Consider the following 17,311-nt stretch of genomic DNA (forward strand, 5'->3'; position numbering starts at 1 on the left):
TTCCCTACATATCCCACCAGGAGGAGTGAGACATAACAGCACAGCTGCTCCTGCTCTTTCAGGCAGACTAATGAGAACAAGAGAGATGCCCATGTCCTGCCCACCACCTCACAGGTGACAGCTTGCATCTGGGACTGAACCACAATCCTTGGAGGCTCTGGGTGCCGCAGTGTCAGACTACCCATTGATCTCAACTTTACACAGGGTTTTGGAAAGCTGCATCCTTTCCCTGCAGCCCCACCATTTCTCAAAAAAACAAGCTAGCATGCCTAATTTCTGCAGTTCTGCAACAACAGGCAGGTGTACTTTCCAATAGATGAATGGCATCTGCCCTGAAGGCAGATCCCACATCTCCTGGAGAGCCCCAGTATACAATTATGCCCTAGACAGGCAATAAAGCCAAAGGACCTTCATGTTTCTTGGCCACTGCTCATCATTCCTTCGTATCAGAGGACGCCCAACAGCTCTTCCACAAACATTTTTTTAAAAGGTAGAAACACATCTGACATTCAGCTTTCACATGCTGAGTTCCTTCTGCCCCAAGAGGTACATGCTGTGAAACTGGGGCACTTCCAGGGTGATGGGAAAATGACCAGTTTGTTCATGAAACAAGAATCCATCACAGTTTTATTCACTTCATGATAAATAAGGCATCTCTGCTATTTGATTTACCCAGACATCCTTGGTTCAACATTCAGAGCACTTGAAACAACTTCACCTTTTAAGAAAAATTTTTAAATGTTGTGAAAGGGAGGAGGATGGCTGTTCAAGCAGACTGGATGATCCTGTTCCACATCAGGAATCTGAAAAAGTGACATAATTGAAGCGTCTGGAGAGTATTACAATCACTTGAGGTTCATTGTCTAGCACCCAGTACCACATAAAGGAAGCTGCCAGTTAAGTAGGGAACGAAAATGGGTTTGCATCAAAAGGTGCATCAGTATAAAGATCATAATACACAAGTGTCAGCTTCTGCCTTTTATTCAGACAATGAAGAGAGCAGAGAGCCTATCTTAATGTGAAAAGTTATATGCGTCTGTCAGAAAGACAGCAAATTTGAAAGTCACAAAATAAAAAAATTGTAATACTGACATTCTTTGCATGAACTGAATTCAGTTATACCTTACAAGATGCATATTTGGTTATTCTAAAAATCCCAGAAAAGCATATTAAGTAGTGCGAGAAATTTCAAGTGATTTTTTTGTCCCCACTTACTAACATCAGTTGTTGAAGGAGATATAGCTCTGCACCTCTGTTGTTCTTTTAATTTACCAATCTATTCCTTTAAAAAAAGAGCTAACTGCAGAATTTCCAGTCTTCACTGAATGCTATGTAAACTTATATAAGCTGACAAAATGCTGATCTTCAGTACAAAGGGGTTCACTCTTACTTCAAGAAGAGACAGGGGAAATAACAAGAATATCATTTTACAACGGAGATCTTTCTCTTATCTGTAAAGCTAAATCATTTAAAATATTCATATCTTGGCTACAATACGTCTCTCAGCAGCACTGAAATGGAGAATACTCAGAATGTAGTTGAAGTGTTTTTCTAACAATTATTCTGGTCCAGATAGCTACATATTGTTATATTCTTAAGGTTATGACAAGTATCTCTCATCCGTTACACACAAGCATTTATTTGATGTGTACCTTTTCATACAGCTCTGTGTCAGCTGGCTATTTGTTCACACCATGTTGACCCTGAAAGGGAGTTGAGTGTCCTTTGCCATATCATGCTATTGCTTCAGTTTCCTGGCAAAGATGCCTACTAAAATATCTGCCAAAGCAGGTTTGCAGAGTCTCTGGAAACTGTTTCACTTCCATAAGTGACTTGGCAAATCTTTGCTAGTAAAGCCAGAGAATGTATAGATGTCTGTTTGGACTCCAGCCTGAGTTCATGGCAGAATTCTTTTAGCTTACAGTGTGCCATGAGCTGGGACATTTGTTTGTGCATCACTTAGCACAGCGAGGTCCCAGATCTATGCTGTGGAGCAGCAGCAACATCTGAGAGCAGAGGTTTTCTCTTTATCTGTCCCAAAGCCCACCTGAAGGCACTGCATCATCTGCAGCAGTGGGCTTGACTGAACCACTTACACAGCCCATGGCCAGCCTGCATCAGAGCCAGGAGCTGAGCCTCCTGTCACTGCCAACCTGGCTCTGAGGGCTGGGGACACAAAGTGAGGGAGAAGGGAAGTGCGAAACTTTGCACTGTTCATAGAGGTTACCTGCTGCTTTAAACCTTGACTCATGGGGAGTTCCCCAGGCAGGCAGAGAAGACTGTAAAACCACATGATCACATAATATTGTAAAAACCCTGAACACGTGCGTGACAGAAATTCTTGGGTGACTTTCAGGAAGTTACTGTGAACACCCCATCACGAGGGGAGCAGTAACATGCACACCTGCCTAGCTCTGCCTTCTGCCCCAGTGCCCATTTACATGGCCACTCCTGGAGAGAGGATGGGGTCCAAACAAACTAGTGCAGCTGTTCAGGTGTGCTCACCCTGGCACTGCTGGAGATAGATGCCCAGAAGAGTTTCCAGTCCTGACATTCAAGTGAGCTCCTTATGACCAACTTGCACACAACACATGGATAAGGCAGGTTTAAGCAGTACAGTTACATGAGGCTCCATATTTAAAGGGGTTCCATCTCTCCCAGATGTACCCAGGCCACAAGGTAGTGGCACAGTTTCTCCCCCTACCGTGTGCTAGGTAACACAAGCAACACACAGTGCATCTGTTCTGCCCAGAGCTACCTGGACTGACAAGTTCATCTGCCACTGAGAAGGGTGTGTTTTCACTCCAGACCTAAAATCAGATAATATTCTCATCATGGTTGAGCTAGCACACAGATTTGTGTATTTAGGTCCCTCAGTATGCTCACCCAGCACTGAAGCATTTCGACTGTCATGCATTAACACAGGGAATGTGTCTCTTAGACATGAATGTGTTGACACTGTTCAAGAGAATTAAGAGGCAATATTGATTATTCCTGCCAGAATCAATTCTTGTGACTGGCAGTAAATCAAATCAGATTCAAATTGTGACTTGGATACTCTGAAGCATGACCCAGTTATTTCAAGCTCAGATAGAATTTGTTTCTATAATTTATTCCTCCACCATTTTTGTGACTGTGATTACTGGTATGACCATGTAGCCAGAGTTGCTGGCCCAGGAGCCCCCAGAAAGAACAAGATACCCAGGGACCACACTACCGTAGCATCATATAGGCACACCACTTGCTCACACACCCTCCTACCCACCAGCCCAGGTAAACTGGCCAGTCTCAGACTGAGGCAGCCAGAGGGACTTTGCTCATAGCCAGTGGCAGTGGAGCTGTCCAGGTGATGTAACAAGGATGACAATGTAACCATTTTATGTGGGTGCAAAGCTTTTCTTGTTTCTAGACACAGCCCTGTCTCTGCTTGGTTAGGAGCAGCCAAAGGAGACCCCTGAGCCAAGAGAGCCCCAGACATCCACATGGCTCATGCCTGGCTGGGATCTGAAAGCCATCCAGAGTGTAGAACCAGCACCCCAGCAGTGCCTTGCTAAAACAACAGTGCCTCCAGGGCCAGCACCCACTCCTGCAAAGCCAGCCAAGGCATCTCTGCACACACAGCCCCATCATGCCTGTAACTAGGCAGGCTTTGTCCTGCATTAGATGTATGACACAACAATTCATGAACCATGACCTCTTTCTGAAGGTTATGGTCAGAGATAGGCCTACAATATTTAATTTGGATGTCTCCAGACCGTCACTGGTGAACTTTTTGTTAAGGAGGTAGTTGGTGCCTGTTGGAACAGCAAACCCCCCAGAGCCCCACCAGCACACAGCCAGCAGGCAGCTGCACTGCACTAGGTGGGTGTAAAACCAGGCATGACCTGCCAATGCGGCCTTGCAGCCTAGAAAGTCAATCACATCCTGGGCTTCATCAAAAGTGTGGCCAAGAGGTTGAAGCAGGTGGTTCTGCCCCTCTAATCCACTCTCATCAGACCCCTCCTGCAGAGCTGCATCCAGCTCTGGGGTCCCCAGCATAAGACAGGTCTGGAGGAGGGTCACAGAGATGATGCAAGGGCTGGAACATCTCCTGTATGAGAGAGTTGGGGTAGTTTCATTTTTAGGGAAGAGAATGTTCCAGGGAGGCCTTACAGCAACTTTCTGGTACCCAAAGGCGGCCTGGAGAGAAGATGGGAAAGGACTCCTTATCAGGTAGTGTAGTGATAGGAGGGAGAGTAAAAATTTTAAATTGAAAGATGGAGTTTCAGATTAGATGTTAGAAAGAAATTCTTTACTGTGAGGATGCCGAGGCACTGGAACTGGTTGCCCAGAAAATTATGGATGCCCCAACCCTGGAAGCGTTCAGGACCAGGCTGGACAGGGTTTTGAGCAAGCTAGTGCAGTAGAAGGTGTCCCTGCCTATGGCAGAGGGGGTTGGAATGAGATGATCTTTGAGGCTCCTTCCAACCCAAACCATTCTATGATTCTATGACATTTGCTCCTTGTGGAGAGCAAAGGAGGAAGCAGAAGTGCTGACTTGGTCAGGAAAAAAAAACCAACAAAACTGATGTTGGTCACTTCTTGGTCAAAGATAGAATTTTCTTCTATGTCATAGTGAAACCAAAGCATGCTGTGTGCGTCAGCCATATCAGCCACGCGTGTAGTGAGGCAAACAGCAAATTCTTTCAAAGACCTCCCAGTCTTATTCCCTTCATATCCATAAATACACTTTCTCTAAACCAATACATACACTAGCTTCTATGCATGAGATTAGTAAACCATTAAATATTTTTGATTTTAGTAAGTAATGAAACAAGTCGTTCTGCACTGAACACAGAATTTCCCAGTAGGGTAGTGACATTTTCTTCTGGAGTAGTTGCTCCAATTGATATTTTTTTTAGTTCAGGACTGAGTCATCACAAATAACAGCCTAGAAATTTCCTTACCAGTGAGTGGAGCTCCTTCTAAAAACTACATCGAAAGCAAATTTCAGCTGGTGTTTAGAGTACAACTCATTCTTATTGTCACAAGTATTTAGCCCTCACATTATCTATTCTGAGAAATATCAAAATCTTAATTACGGCAGATATTTAAGGGTTTTTTAAATTGATTAAGTGAAAATTCTAAAGAACAACAATTTATTCTCGCTGGTTTTATGGGTATGAGTTGGTTGACATCAGCCTGCAAAAACTAAGATTTGTGATACTCTCTACAAGTGCTGTACAGCAACTGTTTGGTGTCTGTAGAAGGCTGGATTCTGGCAAGCTTGCACACCCTTTCACACCAAGGGGGAATGGACAACATCTCTGCTCATGCAGCCCACAAAGGCAACAGATGTTTAAAATCATGGTGTCATCTCAGAGACATTCCCCACAAGGTGAAGTATTGCCTCAAATATGGCAGTTAAGCAATGCAAAGCTCCTTTGTGTCAACACAAAAGGCCCAGATTAACCCTTCTCTTCCCCAGTGACACAGCAATTCAGGTCTGCCCCAGCAGAGGAAGGAGCTCTGGGTCTCACTGAGCACCTCCACCTCTGTCTCCCAGTTTCTTCCAGCCCCACTTCAGATTCTGTGCAAAGGCCCATGCCCCCGCAAAATTTGAGTCAAGAGCACTTCACAAAGAGTTCACCTGCTCTTCACATCACCCCTATGGAAGTGGCCATATTTAATGGCCAAAATGCTGAAAGCCCAAATTTCCTAAAACCAAGGAATAACACGAAAAATGCACAGACTTGCTCAGTGCTAAAGCCTGTGAAAGAATGCCAGTCAGGGGAATCATTTGCAACTCTATCACAGATACAGACCACTACAAATCACAACAGATATGATAATTCAAAAACAAGTCTATGAACAGACTTAGTTTTGTCCAAAATCTTTCCATGAAGATACTTTGGCATTCAGAACCTGATGTCTTTTTTTGGTAGAGGACTTCAAAATATATCTAAACTTCAGTATGTCCATCAAGCTGTTCCTTTGTCACCTTCAGAGCATTAGGCTTTGAGCTGCTTCTCTGACATTGTGACAAGGAGGAGGCATGGATAAGTTCATGAACTCAAGTGGGCAGGAAAAAAAATGCAGAAGTGAGATATCAGGGTTTGCTTTATCAGTCAGTCAAAGAGCTAGACTGCTTAATGAAGCAAATTTAGGATAGCATCCCATTTTAAGCAATTACCAAAAATAAGATAAAGTTTCCAATCCTGTGGACATCATAAAGTGGCATATCCAGCCTGTTCACATGGCTTTAAATCTCCAACCAACACAGAGGATTTTTTTGGGCATTTCAAAATGCCTGTAGCTCCATCTCTGCAGACCATCTCCAAAAGATCTGGAATGAACAAAAGAGGAGGTAGACAAAAAAAGTGAGAGGGAATCATACCCTTTACTGAGCAGATATGAGCTGAGTGAGGCAGCGCTTAGCAGGGATCACCAGCATCCTGCCCCTGGGGTCAGGCACTCCTGGGAGCAGCTCCCTTGCATCCCCCCAGAGGTCAGCCTGTGCCCTCCATCCTGCACCCTAATCACACCTCCCTAGCTTCTCACATGTGCTTCATCAGACTCCTGTAGCTCCCAGCCACCTATTACCAAGATAATTAAATATTATTACATTTAATTAATAAGTTCCCTCAGAAAACACACACATATGTGTAGGGTTCCTCCTGCAGCCCTGTATAGGTCAACAGATTACTGGTCTGGACTGATTAGACTTTCAAAACTTGACGCCTGATGGGCTGTTCCTGGCAGGGCAGGAATAGGCAGCAGTTACGGGAATCCATGTCAGCAAAGCCATTACTTAACCTGGCACTGCTCACACCCTTGGCTGGCTGCCTCGGAGGTCCCTCCCTTGCCTGCCCTCCAACAACACCACCAAAAGGAAAAGAAAACAAAGACAAATCCAAGATGCAGCAGGCAAGAAGGCTTTGTGACCCTGAAGGGTCCACTCATTGACCAAGTAAACACACTGGGAAAGCTCTTTAGAGTAACTGACATCTGGGGAAATATGAAGGGTCGGAGCATAAGAGAAAAGCTTGACTTAGAGGCAGTGTTTCTCACTAAAGAATGTGAACATGGGGGTTGGTGTCTTTTGCGCTTTTTTGAGCTTTTTCCTCTCTTTCCTTCTGTGCAGGGATGCAGACTTAACCAAGCCAAAGCTGGTACAGAGATGCTAAAGCCATGATTCAGAAATACTGGTTTTGAAGTGCTTGGCTCACACAGAGATTTCCTGCGTGACCTTGGGCAAGTCATTTGTCTGTGCTGCACTTCAGCTTCTAATCCATAAAACAAAGACAATGCCTTACAGGCAAGTTATGAGGTTATTAGTGACTGCAAATAGCCATGATGATGGGAGGCAGAGAAGCAATCAGGCAGATAGGGAGATCCACCCCCTGCAGGATCCTGATCCCTTGAGGATTCTGTCTGAGACCAAACCTCCCACAAGTAAAATGGCCGCTGTCTAATTAACACTGATTTCCAGGCATGTTTCAGCCTCTCACACTGAAATTGCATATATTATTGGAATAGGGCTAAATCAAAGTAAGATGGACTGTGGGTTCCTCCATACACAAAAAGTTCTCCAGCTGACAGGGAGGGAAAATATCTCATTCAGCTCTTTGGTCTTCACCTTCCCAACTCCACACTCACTCTTCAGACTTGCCTCTCTCCCTCTCCATTCCCCCTCCTGCTAGAAGGGACACAAACTTTCATGATGTTCTGGTTATAAAGGGCAGTTAAATATCAAAATATACAGGCTAGTGGGGAAGCAGATAATCTCCCAGTCATTTTCACCTTCAATATTCTGTTCAAACTGCACAGCACTGTTTAAATAAAAGCACAGAAAAATGTCTGTCATCACAAGCCTCTTGAGGGTCTCCCATGAGGGCCCCCACCTTGCCCAGCAATTCCTTGGCCCTCCAGGGTGTGTCTTAGTTGGTTCAGCATAGCTATGGCACCACAGCCCTCACCCACACCTGGAGTACAGTCACACTCACCTGGAGGGAGCCACATGGAGCGTCCCTAATAAGGATGCAGCTGATTTCTGGCCTGATTGTGGGGCTGCCCTTCAGCCCCCAGCACTGTAGCCATGCCCTGCTCCAGGCATGGGGAGCACACCCTGGCAGAGCTGACTCCCCTCCACCACTGAGGGGATTCCTCTATTTTATTAAAACAACTAAGAAGTTGTTCTTTCAACAAAGTGTTTTGCTGAGTAAATTCTGACCAGCTCCAGCCAAAAAAAAGTGCTCTACTAATTTGTAGCTGCTCTGTTCCAAACTTTTTTTGTCAGTTCATACTGTACAATTACTCAATGGGCATGTTTATGATGTTTTACCGAAAGAGTTACAATACACGAAGTCATAAATTAGGAAGAATCCAGTAAGTATTTGTTAATTAATAACTTCAATCCATTGCAGGTCTTTGACCTTTTCCCCCTTGAGCTGGAACCCTGAAAATAATCATATTTGCTTTCTCTATTTTTGTTCATTTTAGAAAACATCCCAACCTGTGCTATTTATGTTTAAAAATTAAAAATAAAGTGAGTGAGTGGACTCCAACCCTGCAATCTAAAACATACAATGTTCTGTGCTGACAAAGCATCCCATTTGGGAACAAAACCTGCTGTAAGTTACTGGATCATGACTAATTTAATATAATTACTTCAATGATGGTGTTGACTGAGGCAAGAAAACATTATGCCAGGTTATAGAAGTATGTGAGTTAGATGGGATGGCTGAAAACACTCCCAGGTGCGAAAAGGTCTTTCAGAGTTTGAACTCCCAGCCTTCACTTGACTTTAAATCGCTGTTCAGCCAGTTGTAAGGCAGAAAGAAAACACACAGTAGCAATTCATGTCTCCACTCTGAAAGCTTAGTAGCTAATCAGGCTAACATTGAAATAATTATGGAAGATCTCACCAGAAACATGAGCACAGCATGTGAATTGTACTTGTTTTTTCAAGAGAGCATCACAACATAAGTTGTTTGCATTTCTGTGCTGCCTAGAAGACTGCGTTAGAAGCCACAATATAGTTGTCTTTCAGACCTTCATATCCTCTTGGACAGCATATTTTAAATTCATAGGCCAAGCTTTTGGGAACAGCTAATGCTTTTGCTGCTCTTCTTAATGTATCTTTGCAGGACACAGGAGAGCTGAGTACCTGCTCTCTGAGAAGGGAGCTCTCTCTAACTGGAGTAATAGGAAGACCTAAAATTCCATGGCTAATTTTTGAAGACACACCAGCAGAACAGCACTGTCTTATTTAGGAGCCCAGAAAGTCATGCATCTCTTTAGCTTCTTTTATTCAAGGAGTCAAAAAAAAAAGTGAAAATTCAAACAGAAACCCAACGACTTTGGCTTGGCGCATTCCTGTAGTGTTTGTCAGTGAGGAGGGGAGGAGTGCAAGAACTGGAACCAGCGCAGCACACAGGAGATGTTGCAACAAGAAGCATTTCAGTGCCCCAGGCTTGCCCTCGCTGCCAAACAGCTCCCATACGCACCACGGTGACTCGAGTATCGGTCAGGGGTGGTGCAACCAGCTCCCAGGCTGGGCTCCATGAAGAGGTAAGGAGGGAGGGAGAATAGGAACAAAAGGGGCTCAGGGAGCTCCCAGACGCCATGCTCATGCTGACAGCACTGTCAGGAGCCTGGCACAGGGGGAACAACCTCCCTTCCAGTGCTGGCACGAGGCACCCTGTCCCCACGGCTGGCTAGCAACATCCATGTGGATCCACACTCTTCCAACACAGTGGTGTTATTCGCTGGAGTGGTTTTAACAGGAGAACTGTACTTGGTAAACATCCTCTTCCCCTCTTTCACAGCATTATCTCACCCTGTCAGGTCGTGTGGGGGCTCTGCACTGCTACCCGCCATCGCAGGCTAAGAGCGCACAATTCTTCCTCCTGCCCCCATCTCCAGATCACAGACAGATAAAACGAGCCAAGTATGTGTCAGCAATAAATGGAGGTCATTAGGAACAGCATGCCACAAGCAAGTGCAGGGTAACCCTTCAAAGACATGGGAACACCTCAGCAATTTAAACAAGATGCTAAACACGAGGGTGACTTCTCCAGAAACAGACAGCACAGGCTAAGGGAAAGAAAAAACAAAACAACCCCAAACCAACAGTTCTGCCACTTGCTTTTGTGTTTACATCTTGGTTTGGATTTCAGGCTGAGATCATACTCCTAGGATAATGAAAGCCTTAGGCAAGCAAATAGCAGCAGGAGAGATTACACTGGAGAAGGGAGGAAGAGCACTTGGGAAACAGGAAGGAACAGCCACCTTTGTAAGCAGGCACTAAAACAAGTGTTCTCTTAAGCTATGTACAGCAAGTCCCGCATGCCAGGGCTACTACATGCCTTTGATAAGAAACAGAAAGCCAAATTCACTTTTGCTTCAATTCCCTTCTGTTCCCATTTAGAGGGACAGAATTTCCTTGTGACTGCAGCCAAGCAGCACACAAAAAAACTTATTTCACACCTGCATTTATGCTATACACACACTGTATTTGGTGTCTAGACCTGAAAGATTTGTTTGCAGATCTGTGGACCTAACAAATCTGTGAAATCAAAGTGGTTTTGAGGGTCAGTCCCATTCATGCTCCTGTCCATAAGTTAACAGGCTGATGAGCTCAGCTCGCTATCCAGAATCACATGCTTTGTCTTCCCTAGGCTCCTACCAAGTGCTAACTAAGGCGTATTAAAAGCACCCCTCTTTTGTAACAAAACCAAAGCCCAGGCTTTAAACACTTATTAAACTGGGCTGTTTTTGTCAGAAGGAAATATAACTATAATTGCTCAGGGAGGGCCATTATGTCTGTCCATAGCTACTACCAGTTCAATGGGTACAGGCAAACAACAGAGGTAGCTTGAATTAATTAAATATTCCTTTAGAAGCCACACTGGCATAAATTCATTTACCTTGTCATGGATGGATTAGAAAAAAACAAGGGCATTAAAGATGAAGCTGAGTCAAATGATTCGCAAAAGTCAGGGAAAAAATAAATAAAACTTCACTAAAATTTTGCACAGCATCAGCACAAGAAAAGGTACTTGCTTACTGGAGAACACATGCAGAAAGTAGGAATAATCACACCTTTTGGGTTAGGTTTTTGTCACCATGTGCTCTCTTAGCCAATAAGAAAATTAACATACAAGCACCCTCTTAGCCACAGCCATAGAGGGCAGGTCCCATCAAATCTTCCTGTCTCTGTTCCACCCCTCTAGACAGGAAAATAAAAACATAGTATTACATTTCCAGGCCTTTTATAGCCCAGAGGCACCTCTGAGCCCACTTAACTCTACTCCACAGGTGATTCTCCCTTTTACAGCACATTGATGTAACTATCCACAGTCTCTCCCAATTTCCTCAGCCCTACTGCTGCCTCTCCCTCCCAATGAAGCCCAGATGGACCACTTGGCATCATTCACCCTACTTCCTTTAAAGAAGTACCGGTGACTTACCAGCAAAGGGGAATTACACTGGAATAATGGGAAAGAGAGCCTGGAAATACTCAGCCCTGCAGAAAAATCTCATGGCATTAAAGATGGGGCCAATTTTGTCTGAGTTGGAGGTGGGTCAGTCTCCACAAGCTGTATCCTGTGTTGCTGGAGTCAACAAAGCCAAGCCCGTTAACTCCAGCAGGCGCTGAATCCAGCTCCAATGGAGTATGACCAAAAATTAGCCCGTTTCTTGACACATGCTATTATAATTCAAACAGCACAAGCTTTCCAGTCCATGATTAAATATCATTTCTGCCTTTCCCCATCTCTCAGACTTTGAACTAATGAATGGAGTAATTAGCGTGGGTTGGGAAGGAGAAATCTGCTAGCAGTGATGCGTACCCACAAACACACGTGCTCATGTGCATTAAATGAACTGGTGGGGCTTAGCACCATGATGATAAATACTGAGGCAGTCAGCTATGACAAAGCAGTTTTTCATGTTATCCTTAAAAAATAAACAGAACTTCCAGTTACCATGTGTCATATCAGATGTAGAAAACAAAGTTACACATTACTAAAGTTCAGGTCCACTAACTGGAAAGCAGTAATAGCCAGCCACACCTGAAAACTGGGCTGGAGAATAACACACATAAAAAATTACCCACAGGTTCTGGTACACCTCTGGCAAATATCAAAGGTCTTATGATTGTTACTGTTATTCTTAGCAGTGCCAAGTATCATGCAATTAAGAGGATCTGGACTCTCATTAAAACAAAATTAAGTTCCCTGAGCGCAGAAGTGCTTCAAAGCAGGTATCTTTTAAGAATCAAAACCAAAGGCAAGTGAAACCTGAGTTTGTAAAAACATGTATGTTCAGATCAGTTTTAGAAGCTCAACTGCTAATTTGTATATGTGTGTGTGTGTGTGTGTGTGTGTGTGTGTTGGTGTTAGAAATACTGGGTCATGGTAGCATTGTGGGATTCACACTGCACTGATAAAGCTCAGAGCTAAATATAGACATGAATGAGAAAGTGTTTATACAATCACAGAAGAATTTGGGTTGGAAGACACCTTGTCATCTCATCCAACCCCCCTGCAATAAGCAGGGACACCTTCTACAAGATCAGTTAAGAATCAAAACCAAAGGCAAGTGAAACCTGAGTTTGTAAAAACATGTATGTTCAGATCAGTTTTAGAAGCTCAACTGCTAATTTGTATATGTGTGTGTGTGTGTGTGTGTGTGTGTGTGTGTGTGTGTTGGTGTTAGAAATACTGGGTCATGGTAGCATTGTGGGATTCACACTGCACTGATAAAGCTCAGAGCTAAATATAGACATGAATGAGAAAGTGTTTATACAATCACAGAAGAATTTGGGTTGGAAGACACCTTGTCATCTCATCCAACCCCCCTGCAATAAGCAGGGACACCTTCCACTGGACCAGGCTGTTCAGAGCCCTTGAATGTTTCCAGGGGTGGGGCATCCACCACTTCTCAGGGCAACCTGTTCCAATGTCTCACCACCCTCATTGTAAAAAAAACCCTGCCAAACACCGAGGCCTGAATCATTATAGAGTTTGTTTTTCTAGCCCATAAGAACTGGCCAAATGCAAGAAAACTGCTCCAAGAGGCATCATACTGAAAGTCCAGATGTGCTCCCGTACTACTGGTTGGACATCCTAGGCACGGGTAAAGGAACACTGGAAACAATAACAAGCCTACAACATACTGATTGCTTAGGAGCTGTGAGTCAGCCAGCATGAAAATTAGTGTTAAACAGTATATGTGCAGAAGCATAAGCCCTAACACAGGACAGCTAAATCCACTCTAATCCTAGGTTTGGTGCTACAAAGTGCTCATGCTTGCCCGATACTAAAAAGCTCCAATATAAATTGAAGCAAGACATTGTGCGCAAGCGTTTTCCGGTACTCTTTGTCACATACAGACCATTCACTTTTCTAAAACCTCAGCCACGCAGTTTGCAGAAGCAGGACATCTGCCCACACTGTCTCGTTGCTCTCAGCAGTGTGACTCACTGGTGCTGTGGAAGTCAAGGGTTCCCTGGCCACTGCTAGACGGCTGTGTCTTGCCCCATGTGTTGGGTGGGCAGGTCTCTGTCCCCTCATCGGGTCCTCACCACCAGGCTGCTGGCACACCTCCCCTCACACAGCCTGGCCCTGAAAACCTTAAATTCAGGAAAGTCCTGGAAACAGACAAGCACACAGCCAGAGTGTTGGCTGACAAAAAGCCAAGGACTCTTTAGTTTTGTTTCCAGGATGGATTTCTTCAGTTCAGCTCAAACATTGACACAGCCATTAAAAGCACAGAAATAGAAACTCCCTCTTGGGTCATCCTGTCCACTCTCCTGGAAGCCAGCTCAGAGAAGGACAGCATGGCCCATCTAACAGCTGTTATATTTATTATTTATTTACATTATTTGTTTGTTTATTTATTTATTTTTAAAAAAGGATTCACAGAGAATCAATCAATCAATATGCAATTGGCACTGTTAATACTTTCTCTAGTCATTTGTCCAGTCATCTGTGAAAATGCAGACAAAACAGACCTCTTCCTCCAGGACTTTGCCCTTCGGGCTGTCTTCATTAAACACCTTCCTAAATTAAAACTTTGTTATTTGGGGTACTGAGGATTACCTGTCTTTGTATGTCATCTTCTAGGCTCCTAAACACCTTTCTTTTTCTTGTCAATGCACAGAGCTGCTGCCATCAGCATTTCATTATCGGGACCTGTGGAAATACAGATAGGTCAGAAAAACAGATGACGAAGCACCTAAACCCATTATGTTTAGAATAGTAACCTACCTTGGGGAAAAAAAAACAAACAAACAAACACTAAAATATTTGGGAATACAGAACACAAAGAGTCATATTTCTGCCTGGGAGATCTCAGCTGTGAGAAAGCATCAGCAATAGTTCTGGTCAGCCTGGACATCTCAGTCCAAGGGACTGGGCAGGCAGGGTGCACACATCTGGGATTTTGGGACATCCAGAGGCTCTGGCAGAGCAACTGCAACTCCTGCTCTTTCTGCACAGTCAGAGATCAGGAAACTCAACAGCAGATGCACAAACATACCGTATTTTGGGGGGTCAACAGCAATATGCCTTGCTCTTGCTCCAGAAGACTGCAGATGAGAAGTGTTTTAGGATGGCAGTTTGAATCTGCCAGCCAGCTCACTCAGAGCAAAGACAGATGTCACTCCTTGGGACAACTGCAGCAAAGACACGCCATGAGAATTACACACTTCTACCTGATAAGACTGTTGGGCCATGTTACCACCATCTTATTACAAAACACCTCTATGCTAGTGACACAGGGGAGGGATGAAGGGAGAGATGGGCCATGCAGGAGCCACAGCACCTGCAGGTAGCACAAAATAGAGGGAGAAGAGGACCCTGCACAGCTGTGCCAGGATCAGAGCAGGATTTCGTGTGGAGCTTCCCCACTCTTCAGAGACAGCACGGAGAGCTCAGCCCCACAGGGTGCAGTCAGCACCAGCAGAACCTCACACAGCGAGGTGGCAGCATGGGAACCCAACCCCAGGGACATCTCCCTTCCTTGTGCCTGTGGCTGGCAGGGACACCAGCAGCAATGCCAGCAGCAACATACCCATCTCCTGCCTGGAAGGGTCAGCAAGGCAGCTTAGCAGGAGTGGGGTTAATTCATCCCTCCCAGCCATGACTGGAGGATGCAGAAAAAAGCCAAGTGGGATCACTATCCCCAGGCCCTGTTTATTTTGGATGGCAGTGGCCAAGGATCAGAGTTTGTGTTGTTTGTGTTCATTTCATTTCACCATAATGCTGAGAAGTCCCAGCATAGGGACAAGTCATGCCAAAATGGGAGGGTGTTTTCCAAGCCTCTAGCCAAGTCTCCTCTGGAATAATGACTTATTTGGTGAGGCAACAGCACTGAGCATTTTCCTTGGCCAGGCACATATGAGAAGTGACATCCAGCACCCACACCTCCTCCTGATGAGCCCAACTACCCCCAGCCCCTGGCCTGACACACAGAAGCAGCTCTTTGTGCAACTGAGGACTGGCAGTTCCTGCAGTCCACAGCCCTGCCCTCAGTGCTGCCAGTGCCTTCTCCATCCACAGGGATGAACAGCTCAGCACTGCCAGTTGGTCTGAGTTGGATTTAGGATGAGACTCCCCAGGAGTGTCCAAGACCATGCTCAGCCAGAGTTTGTCCACTCCATGCCCAGGGAGAGCACCAGCTGTGTTTTATGCAGCACGAGTTGGAAGTGGACTTCAGCAGTGAACAGCAGCCCTAATTACCCAGCCTGGCAAATCCCACACTGGCAAATCCCAGGCCAAGAGAGGTGTGGGGCAATTATTGCCTCCATGGGCCTCAGTAATAAAAGGCACAATGCCCAAAGAGAGGGATTGTGCTAGTAGGATAGGGTTTATGAAAAGTTTTTATCATCTTTCCCTGTGAGAAACTGCGTTCAAAATATTGATGTTTTTCAAGCGTCTGCCCAGAATTAAAAGAGACCATGTTAGTTGTCTCATGTGCAGTCACAGGGATGAAAACTGTGCTTCTGAACACACCCAAATTTTGGGAAAGCTTGGGGTTCTATGACTCAGTCACATTTTCCAGCCCTCACCCCCCTCACTCCATAATGAATAAACATCACTTGCAGTTGCTCTGTGGTGTGGTGTTTCCTTTACACATCATGGATTAAAATCCACAGGCTGGGAAATGCACAGTTAACGACATCATTCGTCCTTGCTGTACTGGCCATAACTTCACATTGGTTTGGAAAATTTAAAGAAACAATATTTTAAGCCAAATACTGTATAGATTCACAGCAGTTAGTAAATAGTTTCAGACATTTTAATAAGTGCTGAATGAGTGAAAGAAGAGAGTTACAGAGACCAGCACGTCAACAAATTTATTTTTTATAAATATCTCTGTCATGTTACCAAAATGACTTCATTGTGGTCCGGATCACTTTTGTAAAGGAGAAGAAATGGATGGGAATATATTAATTTCCACAGATGGCAACAATAAACAACACTACAAACTCAAATATAAAATGCTATATTGTGATAGAAATGAACAGATGAAGATGAAGATGAAGATGAAGATGAACAGAAAGCAAAGGAAAAAAAAGTCTTCCCCATCTCCTTTATTGTCTGAAGATAGCTACAATAAATAGAGCCTGACTTTTTTTTTTTTTTCTTTGAGATCAACCAGTCATCCAGACAGATCTTGAGCCTCTGTTTATTTCATGGTAGAGACATTTGTACTGTGGTTTTTACTGCGGGTGGAGCAGTATGCTGACAATCTACCACCACCTTCAAAATTAAAGCCTTACCTAGACTTTGTGAAAGCAAAAGTAAAAGTCTGGGTAAATCATCATGCACATGTGATACTAGCACTGTCATCTAAAGACAAATGAAATCTGGGTTAAGGTTTAATGGTCTCTATTGCCCTCATTTCCCCCTTTCTGTTTCCTGGTCTCCACCCTCAAATGCAGACAGTGTGGACTATCCTGAGTTTGCCCTGGGTTTGCCAAATTGGATGGTCATGCCACAGACCACCTTCTTATGTTTATTGTATGTGCCAATGCTAAACACTACATGGTAGACTGAGATTTGTTTCTATGATCCATTATGAGAAAATTCTGCACATTCTTCCATTTTCCTTATCTTGATCTTATGATCTAATGATCATAACTTATGAATTACTTATGATCTAATTCTCATCTCGTATAATGATTGACTTATGATCTAATTCTCATCTTATTCTTACTGCATAATGAGCCAGAAACACAAATTAATATTAATCAATGTGAAAAATATTTACAGCCTTTGGGCTGTTTATACATTTTTGTTAATGGCACAGTGACATTTCA

General features: G+C 44.2%; 1 protein-coding gene across 1 annotated transcript in view; it reads right to left on the reverse strand.

Moving 5' to 3' along the window:
- ZPLD1 (zona pellucida like domain containing 1) overlaps positions 1 to 14,619 on the reverse strand; it is a 106,736-nt gene extending 92,117 nt beyond the window's left edge. The window contains exon 1 of the mRNA XM_008631715.2: positions 14,088 to 14,619. The gene's annotated coding sequence lies outside the window, so the exon portion shown is untranslated. The remainder of the gene's footprint in view (positions 1 to 14,087) is intronic.
- Between the last annotated feature and the right edge of the window lie 2,692 nt (positions 14,620 to 17,311).

The sequence above is a fragment of the Corvus brachyrhynchos genome, unplaced genomic scaffold (genome assembly GCF_000691975.1).
Source record: "Corvus brachyrhynchos isolate BGI_N302 unplaced genomic scaffold, ASM69197v1 scaffold3, whole genome shotgun sequence".
Classification (NCBI taxonomy): Eukaryota; Metazoa; Chordata; class Aves; order Passeriformes; family Corvidae; genus Corvus; species Corvus brachyrhynchos.